The sequence below is a fragment of the Palaemon carinicauda genome, chromosome 10 (genome assembly GCF_036898095.1).
Source record: "Palaemon carinicauda isolate YSFRI2023 chromosome 10, ASM3689809v2, whole genome shotgun sequence".
Classification (NCBI taxonomy): Eukaryota; Metazoa; Arthropoda; class Malacostraca; order Decapoda; family Palaemonidae; genus Palaemon; species Palaemon carinicauda.
Window position 1 is genome coordinate 112,843,301 of NC_090734.1, and position 21,680 is coordinate 112,864,980.

Genomic DNA, 21,680 nt, shown 5'->3' on the forward strand with positions numbered 1-21,680 from the left:
ACATCGATGTGTACGCCTTTCCACCGTTCTGTCTGATGAGAAGGGTGCTCAACAAGACCAGACTATCGGTCAACTGTTCGATGACTCTGGTAGCTCCGCTATGGTATCACGCGGAATGGTTCCCGGACCTTCTGCAGCTCCTGACGGAGCTCCCGAGAGAACTTCCTCCACGAACGAAGCTTCTCAGACAACCCCACTCCAACATCCCTCACAAGGCCGTGGCCTCGCTTCGGCTTCACGCCTGGAGACTGTCCAGCGTCTCCTCACGGAGAGAGGCTTTTCACAACAGGTTGCGGAGAGAATGTCTCGGCACCTGCGAAAGTTCTCTGAGGGAGTCTACCAGGCGAAGTGGAGAGTCTTTTGTGGTTGGTGTCGTGGGAGGGATATCTCTCCACTCGATGCCACTATTCCAGCAATAGCGGAGTTCCTCGTATATCTGCGGGAGGAAATGCGCCTTTCTGTCTCGGCTGTGAAAGGCTATCGCTCAGCCTTAAGCTTGGCTTTCAGGCTGAAAGGCGTGGACATTTCTTCCTCGCTAGAACTCTCTCTACTCATACGTAGCTATGAGCTTACCTGCCCCCAGTCGGAAGTGAGACCTCCTCCTTGGAACGTGGTTCGGGTCCTCAGGGCTCTTAAGAGACCTCCCTTCGAACCATTACGCCAGGCCTCCGATCGCCACCTGTCTTGGAAGACGGCTTTCTTGCTCGCTTTGGCTTCGGCCAAGCGAGTTAGTGAACTTCATGGTCTCTCGTACGACATCACCCATTCAAGGGGATGGGGGGAGGTAACGTTCAGGTTCGTCCCTGAGTTTGTTGCCAAGACTCAGAATCCTGGGGTGCCGGATCCTCGGTTCGACTCTTTCAGGATCGCGAGTCTCCGTTCTGTAACAAGCGACCCAGACCAGCTGCTACTATGTCCAGTGAGGTGTCTGAGGTACTACTTGAAGAGAACAGCTGCAGTCCGTCCTCAAGTGCGAGCATTGTTTGTAAGCACAGGCAGGACGAAGAGGAGGGTCACCAGGAACACCATCTCGGCTTGGATTCGAAGGGTTATTCACCACGCCTTGAATCCAGACCCTCCTCCGTCACGTCGCCCGAGGGCACACGACGTCAGGGGCGTTGCTATGTCCCTGGCCTTCAAGAGAAACTTCTCTGTGACGCAGGTGCTTCAAGCTGGGGTCTGGAAGCGTCAGACGACCTTCACAGCCCACTACCTGCAGGGCGTGACCCACAGGAGCCTCGATACGTTTTCTGTCAGCCCTGTGGTGACTGCACAACAGCTGGTCTAACCTCAGGCTCCTTTATGGACAAGTAGCAGTAGGTTGAGGGCATTGTTACCCGGTTTTAGTCTGCGTGAATGAAAGAGTATGTCTGACCCTTACTTCTTTCTTCATTCTTCCCTCTCTTGGGGAAGCAGCATCCTGGTCTTCGCATAGCTGACCTCGACCTCTGCAGGTAACCCATGCTTCGTTGTGCTCCTAGTATTAAGCTTAATACTGTCGCGTCCCCCATACCCTGACGAGGTGGTATTGGGAACATCCTATCCTAGATTCCTATTTAAAAGGTCTCAAGGTCAACTTCATAGGACGAGTCACACTTTCCTCCACACACAACTTATGTAGGCCACTCGTTCCTAGCGTAGCAAGGAACTTGTGAGGTGCAGGGGCTCCTTCTCTCAAGTGCTACTCACTGAGAGGCGGAGTCCCCGGGCAAAGCCGAAGTCAGTAAGGCTGGGGACTTTCCACCCTTCCTAAGGGGTAAGTCACCCAATGTAAATAGCGTGGTTTGTATTTCGGTTACGGAACAAATGACAAATTCGGAGATAATTTGTATTTTTCCTAACCATACAAACCTTAGCTATTTACACATATTTGCCCGCCAGCCCTAGCCCCCGAGTCAAGTCCTACCTCTAAGTGAAGTGAAGCAAATCACCGGTGTGTGGGGGGGGGAAGGGTAGCAAGCTATCCCTTCCCCTACCCCCGCTAACTAGCGCGGGGGTAGTTAACCCTTGTTAAAAACTATTGGCTCGTCATTTCAGCTACGCCGAAAGGTAAACCCAATGTAAATAGCTAAGGTTTGTATGGTTAGGAAAAATACAAATTATCTCCGAATTTGTCATATTTGGGAAAAAGTCGCCTACCCCCGGAAGGTAATATTTAAAGTTAAGCCGTCAGTCTCACCCTCCCGTGTCCCTCAAGTTTCGACGTCCCCTTCATAAAGGTAAGTCATTCACCAAAAGTCATTACTGTATTACATAAGTAATCATGTAATAGACTTGAACAGAGCTGGTAGAGACACGGAGAGTTACATTTCACGGTTAGGGAAGAAGAAATCCTATTGTAGGGGGAAAAGTTTCTGTGCAGGGAGGCGGGGTTTTTGCGCAGAAGATCGAAAACTGGTATGTACAAACGTACGTATGTGAGCATGCTAATGTTAGCATGGAATTCTAACATTTGATCTACATCAGACATTGGCAGCACTGGTTACTGTATTTTTTCATGAGGCATAGCCTTTGTAATGGCACCTCCAAAGTTTATCCAGTTACAGTGGAACCTCTATATACGAACGTATTTACATTCAAATTTTCCTACATCCGAAATAAAATTCGAGCAATTTTTTTACTCTACACCCGAATTTTATTTCGACACACGAAGTAAGCAATTTTCGTCGTACCGGTTGTATCCGAATTTTTCGACACGCGAAGTACAATTCGAACACGTTCCTACTCTACAGCCGAATTTTTTTTCAACACCCGAAGTAAACAATACCGGTGCACGTAGATGGTACTCATAGCGCCGGATGTATTTTTTTATTTCCGCCTATAGAAGGCAGCACTTCGACCTCAGAGGGACCCTCAATTAGCGTGGCTTGGGTCCTTCCTCTGTTCTCGTCGGCTTCGTGTGGTTGTGCCCTGTGCGTTCTGCTATTAACTGTGTTTTAATCGTGATTTTTTACGTTCATCCCTTTACGGTATTTTATGTAAATTATGGGTCCTAAAAGGCTTAGTTTCGCAAGTGGTAGTGGTAGTGGTAAGAAAAGGAAGAAGGAAATGCTTTCTTTAGAAGTAAAGCAAGGAATTATTGAAAAGCATGAGCGTGGCATCCACGTGAGTGAACTTGCAAAAGAATATGGCAGAAACATGTCGACGATCTCGACAATCTTGAAACAGAAAGAGAGTAAAAGTGATTAGAATTAATCATCAAAAAGAAAAAAAGAAAATGTAAAAAAAAAATATAAAATATACAAATAAAAAAAAAAAAATAAACTAAGTTAGGTTAAAGTTCACTTAGTGTAAGTTAGAATAAGTTACGGTAGTGTACGTAGTCACCCTCTCTACCTCCTTGCCGCCCGTCCGTCTCCTCTCTGCGTAGCAAGACAGACACCTGCGCTGGACTTTTAAGGTAAAGTGACGCTAAAAACCCGTTTCTTATTTATTATTTCTTTATAAATATTCTTTTTTACATGTCTATTATCTAATTTAGTGTGCATTATTGTCATGTATAATTATGTGTAGTAATTTATTTAGGAGTTATCATAGGTTTTTGGGCTCAACCACGGATTAATCCTATTTCAATGTACTGTATTCTTATGGGAAAATTCGTTTCGACAACCGAACATTTTCGACACCCGAAGTCGGTTGTGGAACGGATTAAATTCGTATGTAGAGGTACCACTGTAAACTGTTTTGTCTTATCCCCCGGTTATTATAAATCCAAGAGGGTAATGTATAGAGAAGAAAATGTTTGTTTTACGGTTATACATCGTTTCCCCAGTATGTTTTCCCACCCAAAACCCTTAATTTTAGTTTGTTCCGTAACCGAAATACAAACCACGCTATTTACATTGGGTTTACCTTTCAGCGTAGCTGAAATGGCGAGCCATTAGAATTTAATGAGGGTGTATTACCCCCGCGCTAGTTAGCAGGGGGGTAGGGGAGTGGTAGCTAGCTACCCCTCCCCCCCCTCACACACCGGTGAACTGCTTCACTTCACTTTTGGCTCGGACTATGGACAGACGTCTCTGTCTTTGTCCTCGCTTGGCAGCCATTGTTTGTTTTGTCTTTACTTAATCACTTACTTTTCAATATTAAACTTAGCCGGTGATTATATAAGCTGCAACTCTGTTGCTCGACAGAAAACTCTACGTTAAAAATCCGCCAGCGATCGCTATGCAGGTAGGGGGTGTACTTCAACAGCGCCATCTGTCGTGCAGGTACTCAGTACTCAATGTAAACACAGAACTCAATTTTCTCTCTGTCGGGCTACCGGCAAGACCTACTAATTCGCTGTGCTAACTGGATTTGTTTTCACAACTATTGGTGAAGTACACTATTCTAGTTTTGAGCTTTCGCTATGCAGGTGTTTTATCTTCATCTCAAAACTTGAACTCGTTTTGGATAGATTTAATTATGGTGACAAAGAGAGTATGGACTTTCTTTCACTTTTAAATGGCCGACCCTTCCCTTAGACGGAAGTATGTTTAGGCTTTTAGTAATTATATCACGTTATAGATTTTCCTCTATATATTTTATATCTCTCCGCCTTTATTAGGCCTCTTCGATTAACTTTCCATTTATTATAAACATTTAAAAATAATTTTAATGTTTTGTTTATATAGAACTTTCCTAAGAGTAGGCGGTCCTAACTTTGAAACCGAAGTTAATCAACGTTGAGCCCTTGATATCGTAATTAGCTTTTAAGAGCTAAGGATTTAAAACTTTTTAAATGTAATATTTTATGAAAGAATTTCTTTGATAGTCTTTGTACTGTTTTCAAAGATGAACTAACGTTTAGTTTTTTATGCTACGCAGTTGTTGACGTTCAGGACGTTCAACATGCGCTCTATCGTTACGATAGAGAGAGAGTGTATCACGGTTTCACTTTGCAGTAAGAGTAAATCGATTCTGACGTTTTGTTCATTCTTTCTTAGCTTAAATGTTTTAAATTCTAATTTAAAGGAACTTTTTATTTGAAAAACCTTTCAGTTTTTTCCTTTAGTCAAATAACGTTTTTTTTTGACGATATATAATTGGGCTCTTCTCTTAGGTGCGAAATCAAGAGAGAAAGAGAGAGAGAGAGATAGAGACGGAGGGAGAGAGAGGAGAGTAAACGTTCCGTTCAAGCGGGTAACGTTGTTCTCATGTTACTCTCGTCCCTAGTCTCTGTACGGGGAGGAAGGATAAAACGTTTTTAGGTTTTTATTCTCGTCCCCAGGCTATGTGCGGTGAGAGATTGAAAACGTAGTTATATGAACTAGTGTTTAGTCTCTTTCCCAGCCACTGATTTTTCTTTTTATCTTAAAATATGTTTTCTGTTTTTTGCTGGTATTATGAGCTTGCATTATACGACTAATTTCGCAATTACTACCTTTTAATGAAGGGTAGAATTGCGTGTTTCAGGTAGAAATAAGTGCAAAACAGAAAATCGAAGTGATAAAGTGATATACGCAAAGTGTTACAGTGTTGCGTCCGAGGCGCAAAGTGTTACAGTGTTGCGTCCGAGGGTTCGTCTGTTCGTGCCTGTCGTCCTCCCAGTCCGGGACCTCTTGCAAGCTCCCAAGCCCAGGGGAGAAGCAATGTCGTACGACCAAAGGGTTCGAGAGGCTTTAATCAGCGAACAGACGTTCCCTCCGTGGTTTCGGGCGTATCTACCCAAGATCGCCCCACCCACACAAAGACGAGAGAGCCCATTTATTCCTCTTCTGCGGAAGAGGTTTCTCGTAAGAAACCATAGACCAAGGTCTCGCGGCTTCTTAAGCGCAAGTCGGTCCCTTCCGCGCAAGTCCAACGGCCTAGTTGTAGCCACTGGGTCAGTTCGGACTCGCTGCAGTCTTCCGATGACTGCTCACCTCCTAAGAGAGGCAAAGCGGTACCGCATCAGGCAGTCACACCGTCTGTTGCCGCACCTGCTCCTGTAGACCCTAAGTGGTCTTTGCTGCAGACCATGCAGTCTCAGTTAACGTCATTGATGCAGGACTTTCGTGCGGAGAAGGTTGACCCTGCACCAACCTCTAGCCTACAACCAACCACGGTTGTGCGTCCTGTGGACGCTGAGGCGACCTTCTGCCGCACTCCAGCTGAGAGAGTCCCGCCACCCATGCGTTCCAGTGTACCCTGCCAGCCGCATGTTGACGTTCAGCGACGCACGGAACCTTCCGTTGACGTTCGCGAGGTACAACAACAGTCTAAGTTGTTTTGTTTTGACGCTGTGCGTCAACCTCCGCATTCTAGAGTTGTTTTGACTGCTCAGTCTAGGCAGTCAAAGCAGTCTCGAGTGGACACTGTACGTCCTCACGCACCTGTTGTGGTTGACAGTTCAGTTGTTGACAGTTCACAGACTGTCAAGCAGTTACATGACGTTGCGTTCTGGTCCGCTACTAATGCACCAGTGAGAGACTCAGCTTTTATCGGACAAGGTTCCTGTAGATGAGGAAGTTGCTGTTCTCCCTCCTACTGATATTCCCTTGAGGACTCTGTCAGATGGAGAGGAGCCTTAAGCTGCTTAGCCTCCTATGGACTTTAATTAAATCATGATGATTTTTTTTAAGGATCTTCGTCCGGATCTTGTAACTGCTGCTCCTCGTTCGCCTAAACGTCAGAACTTACACTAGGCCTAGCTACTTCGAAGCCGTTGTTTTATAAGCTAGTGCTCTCTCGCTCTCCTAGAGAGCGTTACGTTGGCTAGGCGACTGGTTTTTTCACCAGGAGGAGTTTGGGGGATACAGCCTTTGCTTTCCCTTCTTTTAAACTGGTTTATAGAGCGAGAGTCTGATATGACACGAGAGAAGTTCTCGGCTTGGGAGTTCATGCCTCTGCCCAGATAGACTTCTCAATTCTGGTAGACTCTCCCTGGCGCCTAGCCAGGAGACGCTCCAAGTTGTTTACAGGTCAACTTCTCAGCTGTTGTCGAGCCTTTGAAGTTTTGCTGTACTATTATGTCACGCATAACAAGGCTTTCAGGGATGGTAAACGGTTCCGCCTCAGTCGCTAACCCCGTCTGTTGCCACACCTGCTCCCGTAGACCCTAAATGGGCTTTGCTGCAAGACATGCAGTCCAAGCTTGCGTCCTTGATAGAGGACTTAAATGCGGAGAAGAACCTTCTGGCCAACAACCTTCCAACCGGTCGGTTGTGCGCCCTGTTGACGCTGAGGTAACCTACTCGGGTCTGCCAGTTGAGGTGGTTCCTCCACCGATGCGACCCAGTGTGGGTTGCCAGCCGCACGTTGACGTTAAGCGACGCTCGGAGGTGGTTGTTGACGTTCAGGACGTTCAACAACCAGCAGAGGTGACTTGTTGTGATGCAGTGCGTCAACCTCAGCAACCCGGTAGGGTGTTGACTGCACAACCCAGACGGTCTAGACAGTTTCGGGTTGACGCTGTACTTCCTCGCGCACCCATGGTTGTTGACAGTTCACAGACTGTGCAGCAGTTCCATGATATTGCGTCCGGCTCCGTCACGCATCCACCAGTGCGACCGGATTCAGCGAGTCAGACGTTGCCCACTCCGTTGCCGTTTCCTCATCAGTTTCGGATGAGGAACCCTCTGATGAGGACATTGCTGAACAAGACGATCAGCCCCCAGCCCTGCTATCCATACAGAAGATGCTGAAGAAGGAACGCTGCTCAGTCAGGCTTTGGATGAGTCTGGTAGGGACGCTGTCATCCGTGGATCAATTTGTGTCACTAGGAAGACTACACCTCCGTCCTCTTCTATACCATCTAGCTTTTCACTGGAAAAAGGACAAGACGCTAGAAGCGGTCTCGATCCCGGTTTCCGAAAAGATGAAGTCTTGTCTGACTTGGTGAAAGGACTATATCAACCTAAGAGAGGGTCTTCCCCTGACTGTTCAGACTCCCAACCACGTTCTCTTCTCGGACGCATCGGACGTAGGCTGGGGTGCGACATTAGACGGTCGGGAATGCTCGGGATTATGGAACTCGAGTCAAAGGACAATGCATTTCAAACTGCAAGGAGCTACTGGCAGTACGTCTGGCCTGGAAAAGCTTCAGGTCTCTCCTTCAAGGCAAAGTGGTGGAGGTGAACTCGGACAACACCACGGCTTTGGCGTACATCTCCAAGCTAGGAGGGACCTACTCTCTGACGTTGTACGAGATCGCAAGGGACCTCCTCACCTGGTCAAAAGGTCTAGACATATCACTAGTAACGAGGTTCATCCAAGGCAACTTGAATGTCATGGCAGATTGTCTCAGTCGAAAGGGACAAATAATTTCAACAGAATGGACCCTCCACAAGGATGTATGCAAGAGACTTTGGGCCACCTGGGGCCAGCCAACCATAGATCTCTTCGCAACCTCGATGACCAAGAGGCTCCCAATATTTTGCTCACCAATCCCGGACCCAGCAGCAGTTCATATAGATGCCTTTCTCCTAGATTGGTCACATCTAGATCTATATGCATTCCCTCCGTTCAAGATTGTCAACAAGGTACTGCAGAAGTTCGCCTCTCACGAAGGGACAAGGTTGACGCTAGTTGCTTCCCTCTGGCCCGCGAGAGAATGGTTCACCGAGGTACTTCGATGGCTAGTAGACGTTCCCAGAACACTTCCCCTAAGGGTGGACCTTCTACGTCAGCCACACGTAAAGAAGGTACACCAAGGCCTCCACGCTCTTCGTCTGACTGCCTTCAGACTATCGAAAGACTCTCGAGAGCTAGAGGCTTTTCGAAGGAGGCAGCCAGAGCGATTGCTAGAGCAAGGAGAACATCCACCCTTAGAGTCTACCAATCGAAGTGGGAAATCTTCCGAAACTGGTGCAAGTCAGTATCTGTATCCTCGACCAGTACCTCTGTAACTCAAATAGCTGACTTCCTCTTACTTCTGAGGAAAGAACGATCTCTTTCAGCTCCCACTATCAAGGGTTACAGAAGCATGTTGGCATCAGTCTTCCGTCACAGAGGCTTAGATCTTTCCAACAATAAAGATCTACAGGACCTCCTTAAGTCTTTTGAGACCACGAAGGAGCGTCGTTTGGTTACACCTGGTTGGAATTTAGACGTGGTACTAAGATTCCTTATGTCAGACAGGTTCGAACCGCTACAATCAGCCTCCCTGAAAGATCTCACCTTAAAGACTCTTTTCCTGGTATGCTTAGCCACAGCTAAAAGAGTCAGTGAGATTCATGCCTTCAGCAAGAACATCGGATTCTCATCCGAAACGGCTACATGTTCTACAACTTGGTTTTCTAGCCAAAAACGAGCTGCCTTCTCGGCTTTGGCCAATATCGTTCGATATTCCAAACTTATCGTATGGTTGGAAATGAACTAGAAAGAGTCTTATGCCCTGTAAGAGCTCTTAAGTTCTATTTAAAACGAACTAAACCTTTACGAGGCCCGTCTGAAGCTTTATGGTGTTCAGTTAAGAAACCATCTTTGCCTATGTCAAAGAATGCTTTATCCTTTTTTATCAGACTGTTAATACGAGAAGCTCATTCCCATCTGAATGAGGAAAACCAAGCTTTGCTGAAGGTAAGGACACACGAAGTTAGAGCTGTCGCAACTTCCGTGGCCTTTAAACAAAATAGATATCTGCAAAGTATAATCGACGCAACCTATTGGAAAAGCAAGTCAGTGTTCGCGTCTTTTTATCTTAAGAATGTCCAGTCTCTTTACGAGAACTGCTACACTCTGGGACCATTCGTAGCAACGAGTGCAGTAGTGGGTGAGGGCTCAACCACTACAATTCCCTAATTCCATAACCTTTTTAATCTTTCTCTTGAAATGTTTTTTATTGTTGTTTTTGGGTTGTCCGGAAGGCTAAGGAAGCCTTTCGCATCCTGGTTGATTTGGCGGGTGGTCAAATTCTTTTCTTGAGAAGCGCCTAGATTAGAGGTTTTGATGAGGTCCTGTAGTATGGGTTGCAACCCTTGATACTTCAGCTCCTAGTGGTCGCTCAGCATCCTAAGAGGATCGCGAGGCTCCGTAAGGAAGACGTACTTAAAAAGGCAGAGTAATTGTTCAAGTCGACTTCCTTACCAGGTACTTATTTATTTTATGTTTGTTATTTTGAATAACTGCTAAAATGAAATAAAAAATCCTTAGCTCATAATAATTTAAACAATTATTGCTGGTCTCTACCCACCCCCCTGGGTGTGAATCAGCTTATATAATCACTGGCTAAGTTTAATATTGAAAAATGTTATTTTTATAATAAAATAAATTTTTGAATATACTTACCCGGTGATTATATATCAAAGGACCCTCCCTTCCTCCCCAATAGAGACCCAGTGGACCGAGGAGAAAATTGAGTTCTGTGTTTACATTGAGTACCTGCACGACAGATGGCGCTGTTGAAGTACACCCCCTACCTGGATAGCGATCGCTGGCGGATTTTTAACGTAGAGTTTTCTGTCGAGCAACAGAGTTGCAGCTTATATAATCACCGGGTAAGTATATTCAAAAGTTTATTTTATTATAAAAATAACATTTTTCTTTTACTCAATATATATGTAAACATTTTTTTGTGTTTATGTATATATTTGGGTATAGAAATCAGTAAGTTTCCTTTTCAGAGTTTGTGCGTGTGTGTGTAGTGTACGATATCTCCGTGGAGCCCTCGGCAGTTAGGCCACCACGGTGTATTTTCATGGGTCGCGATCGAGTTTGACTACGGTCTTTCTCTCTCTCTCTCTTGAGGTCGTTCACCCTTACTACGTTACTACGTCTGAGTAGCTTCCTTCCCATGTGGGTGGGGTTGCTACGCCGTACGTTTTGTCTCAATTAGTTTATGAATCTAATTGTATTTGTTAATTTCAGCTTATGTAGAACGATTCCTTTTGGGGTTTTCGTTCTTTTTTTAGTGTTCATTCATTTTTAAATTACATAATTACATAGTTACATAATTATAATTGTTATAATTCTGTGTTGGTTACAGCTCTCCTTCCGTGAGTGTAAGTGGTTGTGAGGGCACGTGCCTGTTGTGTAATTCTTTTGTTCTTTTCCCTCGGGTTTCCTCTTCGGAGTCTTCCCGGGGGAATGAATGTTAACTAATGATTTTCGTTTTTATTTTTCACAGTTACCGATCTAGTTCGTTTCTGTAATGTGACAACGGAGTAAGCTGTCTTGTTGAGGCCTGGGGATTTGGCTGTTGCTGCCTCCCCTATAGATCCTCGTCAGGGGCGTGTCCCCTTTTCCTGGAAGTATTCCCGTGACGATTGACAGCTCTCCAGTTCATTTTAGAACACTCAGGAGGCTCGCCTCCTTATGTGGGTAACTTTCCTTCCGAGGGAAGTTTTCCTGTCCAGGCTTGAGTTTTTTCCCCTTTGGGAGGTTCTCCTCTTGCCTTTATTTTGTGCGACTATGCTCTTGGTGCTGAGCGGTCGCACCTGTAGTACGCTCAAGGGGCTGGGCAACTGCAGGAGCTCCTCTTCGGAGGATTGCTCTTTTTAGGTCACTGGCTGTCTTCTACGAAGTGTTTCTCTTTCGTTCGCGAGAGAGTACACTCATAGAGACTCCTCTTCGGAGGTCTCTTCTGCTGTTGTTGCTGTTGGCCGCCTTCGCCGTAAGGCTCACCGTCTTCGTGAGGGCCTCCCATCTCCCTATAAGGGTGCTAAGAGGCACCTTTTCTGAATATCCATATGCAGCCTGCAGCTCCTCAACGCCTTCCTGACCTTCCGCCCCTGGTGCAGATGGACAGCAGTCTGACCTCGTCTTCCGACGGGCAACGGTCCCTTCCGGGCAAAGGGTTGCCTCCCACGGGGGTGCTTCCCTTGCGTGTCAGGGTTCCCCTGCGCGCCCTTCTGCAGGGCGCTCTCCTGCTCAGTGTTAGCGCACAGGCGCTCTCCTGCTCATCAGCGTTTTCCTGATCGCTAGTGCTCTCCTGTTCGCCAGCGCTCTCCTGTTCGTCAGCGCTCTCCTGATGATCGTCGGCGCCCTGCGCGCCATCGGTCTCCTGAGCGCTCTAGATCTCCTGCCCGTCAGAGCGCACCTGCGCTTCCAGTTCCTGATACGCGCAACCTAGAACTTTGGTTCAGGTCTTGGACAAGGACTCTTCTTCTACGCACAGGATTCCACGCGTCGCCTTCTGCTCGCCAGCGATCACCAGCTCGCCAGCGACCACAGACGCGTCAACGTTCGTCTGCTCGTCAGCAATCTCCTGCGCGTCAACGATCGCCATCGATCTTCCACGCGTGTCAGGTCCCCTGGACACCATCAGTAGCGATCTAGCACTCGCCTGCTGTGGACCACGATCTCCGGTAGCTGAGTCTTGCCGTAGATCTTCCTCCTGCTCGCCAGCGCTCACCTTTACTTCTGTCCTTCTGTGCGCCAGCTTCCTTTAATCGCCAGCGCACATCTGCGCGCCCTTTTCTGCCATGCACCAATGGGCGCCAACAGTTTTTCCTGACCGTCCAGGATCGCCTGATTAACAGCTCGCATCGACGCTCACCTTCCTGATGCACCTGCGCGCCTTCTGATTAGCGCGATGTGCGCTAATCATCCCTAGTCTCTTACGCGTCAGCGATCTCCTACGCGCCCACCCGATTCTTCGCCTGCGCGCTAGCGTTTGTTAACGCACCACCGCTCGCCAACACGCCGTAGCTTGCCAACGCGTTATCGCTTGCCGACGCGCCATCGCTTGCCAACGCGCCTTCACTCGCCTACGGGCCGTCGCTCGCCAAGACGCGTCATCGCTCGTCAACGCGCCATCTCCCGCCTACGTGCCATTGGTCTCCCGACCGTCTGCGCTCGCCCGCGCTCCCACATGCCCACGTTCCCGCGCGACCGCACGCCCACGTTCCCGGGCGACCGCACGCCCACGTTCCCGGGCGACCGCACGCCCACGGGCCCGCGCGCCCGCGCACATGCGCTCCAACGTTCAACGGTGTTCCATCGCGCGAACCGACGGTGTTCCATCGCGCGAACCTGCGGTGTTCCATCGCGTGAACCGACGGTGTTCCATCGCGCGAACCGACGGTGGTCCATCGCGAGAACCGACGGTGTTCCATCGCGCGAACCGATGGGGTTCCAACGCGCGAACCGACGGTGTTCCATCGCGCGAGCGCCGGCTTGATTCCTGGAGTAGCCATTGCTTGCCTACGGGTCATCACTCGCCTGTGAACTATTGGATTCCGACCGCCAGCTCTCGATCTTCCAACCACGCTCGCCCTCCTTTTGCGCTCCCTCGCGCACTTTCGTCCGCGCTCTTGCGTGCCCGCGCACTGGTGCTTCCACGTTCGGCCACACGCGAACCATTGATTTACCATCACGCGAGCACCAGGGCGATTACGACCGCGATTCCCGTCGGGGTTTCGCAACACGGCCAGCCTGGCGAGTCTTCTGGAACGCGTATTTCCAGAACACGGTCTTCACCCCGTAAACGCAGAGCATGGCAAGTGCAAGAGCAGGAAGAATCTTCAGAGAGGTCTGGGCAACATTCTTTCCAGAACCTGGGTTAGCCCTTCCTCCTCGTCATTCCCTGGAAGGGTCGTGCCAGGGAATTTTTCCTTTCGAGATTTCTCCGTCGGACAAGGAGTGACTGGTTTACCCCTTCCTCTTCTCCGTCCCGTGGAAGGGGCTTACCAGGTCCTTTCCCTTCTCGGTTGCAACCTGAGGGTTTGTACAAGGAAGCTCCAGGAAGATCATCGGTACTTTCCTCCTCTCAGGCTCAAGCACCTTTGCGTTCCGTCGCCAAGTTTCGATCTTGCGGGCAAACTCGATGTTGGAGCATCTAGACCTCGATGTTGGAGCATCTAGACGCTGTGACCGAGGGCTTCCCCTCGGGTGTCTCATCCGTGGATGTCGACAAGCTCAGACACTCTTCCATCCTTGGGAAGAGCCTGTTTGAACCCAAGGACAGAGACATGGACAGCTGTTGTGCGGAGGAAGTCGACTTCCGTTTTCAATCCCCCAAGGCGCTTTCTTCCAGACCCTGCAGGCCTCCAACGCCTCTTCTTTCAGCCTCGTCGGCCTAAGTTATCGGACTAGCTTCAGCAGCTAAGACAAGGTGTACAATAGCAGTTCCCTCCTGTCAGAGACAGGTAGCACGGGGGGCTTCCCGGGGAGGCATAATCCTAGAGGGAGCGGCAGAGTTCACAAACTCTAGGATTGGCAACCCCCCCTGGCAGGTCTCACGCTGGGGGGATGCCTAAGGTTACTCATCCGAATAACAGCTTCCCGATGCCGATTCCTGCACGATCTCCTTGACCAGCCAAGGATATCGCGCCTCGCTCTTACCATCTCTCCGTCTCTGTCAGCGAATCCAGTGTCACTGAACCTCTATGCCATGGGGCGGCAAGAGTTTTGCCCGTCTGGGCAGAAGGATCCATGCCTTAGTAGAAGGTCCTCCATAGGGTCGTCGACGGCTTCACCACCCGGCTTCTTCAGTTGTTCCTTTCTCGTAGGAAAGCATCCGCGACTTGAGTTCCGTCGTCGACCTCTCAGATCTGATCAAGTTTGTCGAACAAACTTCGTCCAGCGTGGAACAGCAGAGTCGATCAGACTGGTAACGAGGCTGCAGGACTCCTTAGGCTCTGGGTCGGAAGGACGGGTACTTCCAGTTTCCATTCCATCCATCTTTCAGGAAGCTCTTGGAATTCAGCCTAGACCACAGGTGTTCCTGCTCAAGATGCGGTGTGGCGTTCCCGCCGCGGCATCGCAGGTTTTTCCCCAGAGAACTCTCCCTGCTTTCCTCATGGCCGCTCAGGAGCAGGCTTCCGCCTCCTTCGCTTTTTGGAGGTCTGGTCAACCCCGGTAGGCTCGGGTTTGACCTTCTTCAACACCGGGCCAAGCTTCCGGGTCTTTACCAAGAGTGAGGGATCATGGTAATTTGCTAGGAGCGTTCTCTACTTCTGCCTCAACATCAGGAGTATCTAGCCATGATATTGAGTCAACGGCCATACCACGTTGAAAACACCGCTTCTCGTCCGATCAGCGAAGTTAAGCAACGTTGGGTCTGGTCAGTACTTGGATAGGTGACCGCCTGGGAACACCAGATGCTGTTGCCTCCTTCTCCGAGCCTTCCCTTCAGTTGACTGTGGCAAGGCTGAGGAGAGTCGCAGTACCTGTTCTCAGTCAAGCAGAGCTTTCAGCCCTACCTTGGAACGTTTCCTGGGTCTCTTTTCCTCATTGTCCCGTCAAAAGTCCCGAACGGTCACCTCAGGATAAGTTCCCTGTGAGGCGGCCCGAGTTCCGGTGGTATCGAAGCAACGATTAACCGGACTTTCTGGCCCCTATGGGACCAGCGGAACGTTTAGACCTGCAATGGGTGTTGACCTATGGAACCTCTTGCATGGGAGTAGATATTCTCGTCCTTTCCCCACATTTTGATACTGTTCTCGGACTCGTCAAAGAAAAGGGGGGGGGGGGGGGGCATGTTCCGGTTCAGGCCTATGATCGGAGGGATACCTCCCCATCATTCAGGCAGGCTTAGGGGCCGTAGTCTGGCCCCTCTACAGATCCTACAGTTCCTGCCGAGTCGCTCCGTGCGCGACGACTTCATGGTGCTGGCGTATTCCAACCAGCAAGGGACGCATTTTCATACCTTCGCATCTTGCAGTAGAGATACTGAGATGATCCGAGGTCCTCTCAATACCGCTATCGGCTCACTCATTCCGGGCAGAGGAATGTTCTCTCCGACTACCTGAGCAGAGCCTCGCAGATGGAGAGTACCTGGGGGTCTTTGGCCTGTAGTAACCAGCAAGTCCTGGCCTGGGGGACCTGATCGCGACAGCCTGGAACTTCAAGCTTCCGCTGTTCTTCCCCCCGGTCTCAGACCCCAAGACTCGTTGGCAAGATGCTTTCCGGTGACGGTGGGACAACATTGACGCCTGCGTCTTCCCACCGTTGTTGTCTGTTGAGAATGGGTCTCAACACGACCAGGTTGTCTGTCAACCTTTCGGTGGCCCTGAGAGCTCCACTGTGACTATACGCAGAACGGTTTCCGGACCCTCTGCTTCCCCTGACGGAACTCCCGGGAGAGCTTCTTCCACGGCACAGGCTACTCAAACAACCACACTACAACATCTTTCACAAGCCGTTGCTTCGCTTCGGCTTCACGCCTGGAGACACTACGCCGCCTCCTCAAAAAGAGACAACCCGCTACAGTCGCGGAGCGGAGGTCGCGTCACCTGCAATAGTCATCCGCAGGGGTCTACCAGGCGAAGTGGAGAGTCTTCTGTGGTTGGTGTCGTGGGAGAGATACCTCTTCCCTCGAGGCCTCTTCTCCAGCTGTTACGGAGTTATTGCTTTTCGGCAGGAGGAAACTCTTTTCTGCTCTCGGCAGCGAAGCCTTTCGCTCAGCCTTTCCCTGGCCTTCAGGCTGAAAGGAATAGACTTTTCCCTTCCCGCTGGACCTTTCTTCGCTCATGCGAAGCTGCGAACGTCCCTGCCCCCTGTCGGAGTGAGACCTCCTCCATGGAGCATGGTTCGGACTCGTTAGTCCCTTAAGAGATCTTCTCAAGAACCATTACGTCGGGCCTCTGATCGTATTCCGTCTTGGGGACGGTGCTCCTGCTCACTCTGGCCTCGGCCAGTGTGTAAACAATCTTCTTGGTCTCGTACGACTCCGCCCTTTCAAGAGAATATGGGAAGGCAACATTCAGGTTCGCTCCTGAGTTGTTTGCTAGACTCAGAATCTTGGGGTCCCGGGCCTTCGGTCCAACTCCTTCAAGATTTCTAGTCTCCATTCTGTATCAGATGACCCAAACCTTCTCCTTCTTGCCAGTAAAGGAATCGAGGGGTTATCTTTGAAAACAGCTGCAGTTTGTCCTCACGTGCAGCCGGGTTGGGAGCACAGGAAGGACACAGGGGAGAGTCACCAGTATACCTCTTCACCTCAGACTCAAGGACATTCATCCCGACCTGAATCCAGACCCTCCCCCGTCACGTCGCCCTACAGCATGATGTCGGATACATCGTAACGTCCCTCGCCTTTGAGTAGAACTACTCTGTGACGCAGGTGCTACAAGCTGGAGTCTGGAAGCATCTAATGACCTTCGCAGCCCGCTTCCTGCAGGACGTGACCCACAGGAGTATCGATACGTTCCCATCGCTCTGTGGTGGCTACACAACAGCTGGTCTAACCTCAGGCTTCTTTTTGGACAGGTAGCAGAAGGTTGAGGGCATTGTTATCAGGTTTTAGTCTGCATGAACGAAAGAAGTATGTCTGGCCCTTACTTCTTTCTTCATCGTCCCCTCTACTGGGGAAGCAGCATCCTGGTCTCTGCATAGCTGACCTCAAACCTCTGCAGGTAAACCATGCTTCCTTGTGTTCCGAGTATTGAGTCAATACTGTCGCGTCCCCCATACCCTGACGAGGTGGTATTGGGAACGTCCTAACCCAGAGTTCCTTCTGGAACTCCAGGTCAACTGCCTAGGACGGGTCACACTTTCTTCCTTCACACACAAGCTTATGTAGGCCACACGTCTCCTTGCGGAGCAAGGAACTTGTGAGGTGCAGGGACTCCTTTTCTCGAGTGCGACTCACTCGGATTCTGAGTCCCCGGGTAAAGCCAAAGCCAGTATGGCTGGGGACTTTCCACCCTTCCTAAGGGGTAAGTCACCCAATGTAAATAGCGTGGTTTGTATTTCGGTTACGGAACAAATGACAAACTCGGAGATAATTTGTATTTTTCCTAACCATACAAACCTCAGCTATTTACACATGTTTGCCTGCCAGCCCTGTCCCCCAAGGCAAGTCCTACCTCTAAGTGAAGTGAAGCAGTTCACCCGTGTGTGAGGGGGGGAGGGGTAGCTAGCTACCACTCCCCTACCCCCCTGCTAACTAGCGCGGGGGGTAATACACCCTCGTTAAATTCTAATGGCTCGTCATTTCAGCTACGCCGAAAGGTAAACCCAATGTAAATAGCTAAGGTTTGTATGGTTAGGAAAAATACAAATTATCTCCGAATTTGTCATATTAATCAATTGAACAGTCCTGAACTTGCTTTGAGAAAAGAAGGTTATAGGGAATCACCCAAACTTGAAATTTTATCCGTATCATCGTTCAGATGATTTTGGAGATGCGACTAGTAAGAATACCCTTCCTTGTCCTATTTAGGCATGGGTAGATACCTGGGTACCTACTTGCTTGCCCCCCTCCCCACCGCCCAGGTTTTTTAATCTAAAAAACCCACTCTGGTTTTTAAAAAAGTTTTTTGCTTTTTTTTGCTTAAAAATAATCCACTATCATTATTCTCTTGTGTAACTTTTAGTTTGATACATAATTTGAAGTAGAACAAATATATTTATAATCCCTTTCTATTTGATACATAATTTGAAGTAGAACAAATATATTTATACAGTAATCCCTTTCTATTAAATTATAGAAGAGATAATAGAAGTTTTCTCCTTATTAGCAGGGTTAGGTAACAGAGACAGGCAAGAATCCGCGAATACTGGCTGTCGTTGGGTGAATTAACTCCTAACCCACCAACTCATTGCCCATTGACTATTTTTCCCTGTTGGGGCCCTTGGGCTTATAGCATCTTGCTTTTCCAACTTGGGTTGATGAAAATAATAATGATAATAATAATAATAATAATAATAACAACACCCTAAGTACTGTACTGTCTAATATTGTTTTTACTTGGTTTTTGTCACAATATAAGTATTGTACAGTGAACCCTCGCTACTTCGCGGTTCGACCATCGCGGATTCACTACTTCGCGGGTTTTTTCCATAACCCATATATATATATACATATCGCGGATTTTCCGGAAATTTCGAAAATACCGCGAAATCTGAAGACCCCCAAATATGATATTTCGTTACCTGTAATTCCATTAATACTGTAATTAGTAATATCTGCTCTTACTGATTGTTCATTGCATTACATATGATATATAATTCAGCACAGAAAGAAATAAAACACGAAAAGAGAACGTGATCATACGATAATACAGTACTGTATACAGTACGTAATAAATTAAATCGAACATGAAACGCAAATCAGATGCAGTCATACCATATTAGAATGGTGTAAGGCTGCTGATGGCTACTACTGTACTACAAATGTAATGGATGTGCATCTTTTCCATGATTCTTTTGTATGTATACGTACGTAGTACTGCATCCAATAAAGGGATTTTGACGTAGGAAAAATCTATTTCTGGGCGAGGGACCTGTGCCGCCCAGTGAATAAGCTCCTATTAGCACTTATTCTTAGGTAATTTACTGCTAAATATACCAGAGAAAAAATGTAAAGGAGTGCTAGGTTAACTAGCTCGCTCACCTATTGGTGTCGGTATAGAATTGGGCGTATAATCCAGAGGTCCCGCACTATTTAGATTCATCCACGACAAAGACCCCAATAGAGGAGAGCCGTTCAACCTCACTCGGCACCACCAACTCTGCATCCGCTCAGAACCCAACTCCTTAGCACCCAAAGTTTGGGGACTCCAAGGGAGAGGAGCTGGGAGGGTTCACTGGGCGGCACAGGTCCCTCGCCCAGAAATAGATTTTTCCTACGTTAAAATCCCTTTTCTGGGCTTGAACCTGTGCCGGCCAGTGAATATATACAAGAGAAATGTCACCAAACTTGCAAAATAAAGGAAAAAACATAAACATAAGGGAAATACAAGTTGCTTTAATCAGAGATGAGTGCCAAAAACAGCTATAAGGGTATCTTAAAAAGAACATAAATCCACTTGGTAGAACAATTGACAAAAAAGGCAAGGTATAATAATGCCGTGAGTGATGATATATACAGATACTCAGGAGTCAAAAATTTACAAATATAGTAATAGTAATCAGGTGCGAAACCAACGAATACAAATAGGGTATAAATGAGGCAGGTAAGGGGGAGAGATAAAATGACAAGGAATTAACATGTGAGTTACCTGGGGGTAACTACGCTCCCTGCAGCTACTGTAGGAAATTTAAGGGCTTCCAAATGTTTAAGGTAGTGTTTCTTGAACACTGACGGTGACTTCCACCCTGTATACCTGGAAAGATCCGTAAAATTCATGTGGTGAAAAAAGTTCACCGAAGTAGCAACCGCTCTGATATCATGTGCAAGAGGAAAAGAGTCAGGGCTAGCTTGTTTAATAAAATACAAAATTTGTTGCCTGATCCCTTTAATGGTAATGGTACCGCCTTGTTCTCTAACGAATAGAGGCCCCGAGGAGTTAGAGGAGGTCCGGGATAAATAAGACCTAAGAGTAGTAACAGGGCACAGAGACGGATCTTGCGTGAGGGGAACAATTTTCCAGGAGGACCATCTTTTCTGAGGGTCTTCGTTCTTAGCTAAAAAGAATTTGTTAGGTGAAAGAAGGACCTCTCCCGAAGGAAGGAACTCAATATGACCCGGGTCTCTTGACAAAGCTGCCAGTTCAGAAATTCTTGCCCCGGAAGCCAAACTCACCAGGAAAAGTGTTTTCCTGAGAAGGGGAATGTAATCACAAGAACTGTTAATGGTATCAGAAGCCAATTTGAGTACATCATTAAGGAACCAGGTAACCGGGGTAGGACGAGTAACCGGTTTCAGTCTGGCACAGGCTTTCGGAATTGAAGCTAACAAAGAGTCGGTTAAGTCTATGTTAAAACCCACTAGGAAGATCTTTTTCAAGGCAGATTTAATAGTGGTGATAGTATTGGCTGCCAGACCTGATTCTAATAAAGTTCTAAAGAAAGTGACTGTAAGGTTCAAGTTCATACAGTGTACGTCTGAGTCTATCAGAAATTTAGCCAACTTTTTAACCGCAGAATCATATTGGCGGATGGTGGAATCCCGTTTATCTGATTCTAGGAACAGGGTGTTTTGAGGATCGATATTGGCACCATGCATGGCCGCAAACTTCTTGAAGTCCATAAAGTTAGGGCGCTCTGAATGTTTGAGAAAGCGTACACAACGCGTGTTTGTACTATCTGAGACAGAACCGGATTGGGTATCGGGTGAGGATGTAGTCTCAACTCTCGCAGGAGAGGGTACCAATTGCTCTTGGGCCAGTTGGGTGCGACCAAGGCTACTCGTCCCTTGAAGGATCTCAGTTTGTCTAGGACTTTCAGTAAAAGATTCACCGGGGGAAAGAGATAAATCCTTTCCCAGATGTCCCAATTCTGTGACATGGCGTCTGTGGCGTAGGCCTGAGGGTCTAGATTGGGAGCCACATATACTCTCAATTTGTGGTTGGACTCCGTGGCGAAGAGGTCCACTTGGAGACCCGGAACCCGAGAGAGAATCCACCGGAATGACTTTAAATCGAGTGACCATTCCGATTCTAGAGGGGAGGTCCGGGACAAGGCGTCTGCAACTACGTTTCGGACTCCCGCCAGGTGGACAGCTGAAAGATGCCAACGGTTCGAGGCTGCTAGGGAGAATATGGCTACTAGAACATGGTTCAGAGGCCCTGATTTTGATCCGCCTCTGTTGAGGCAGCGGACCACCACTTCGCTGTCGAGAACCAGACGAAGGTGTTGTCTCTTGGATGGAGCGAGACGTTTCAGGGTTAGAAGAACTGCCATGGCCTCCAGCACATTGATGTGGAATTGGCGGAATAAGGGAGACCAAAGACCTTGAACTTTCCTGAGCTGAGAATAGCCTCCCCAACCTGATAGGGATGCGTCCGTGTGAATGATTAACTTCGGAGGCGGAAATCGAAGGGGAACTGACTTTGACAGATTGTTGGCCCTTGTCCAAGGTAGAAGTCTTTCCCGGAGAATGGGAGGAAGGCGGACTTTCCTGTCCCGGAGCTTCCGGTTCGCCCTCGAACGCCAGACACGATTGATAT

At 48.2% G+C, this 21,680-nt stretch overlaps 1 protein-coding gene and 1 non-coding gene across 2 annotated transcripts in view; both read left to right on the plus strand.

The window, feature by feature from the left end:
- Pih1D1 (PIH1 domain containing 1) overlaps positions 1-21,680 on the plus strand; it is a 203,722-nt gene that overhangs the window by 29,389 nt on the left and 152,653 nt on the right. The gene's annotated exons all lie outside the window — the stretch shown is intronic.
- LOC137648953 (5S ribosomal RNA) lies at positions 14,839-14,957 on the plus strand. Its single transcript, XR_011045766.1, has one exon. It is a non-coding gene; the product is annotated as a 5S ribosomal RNA (ribosomal RNA).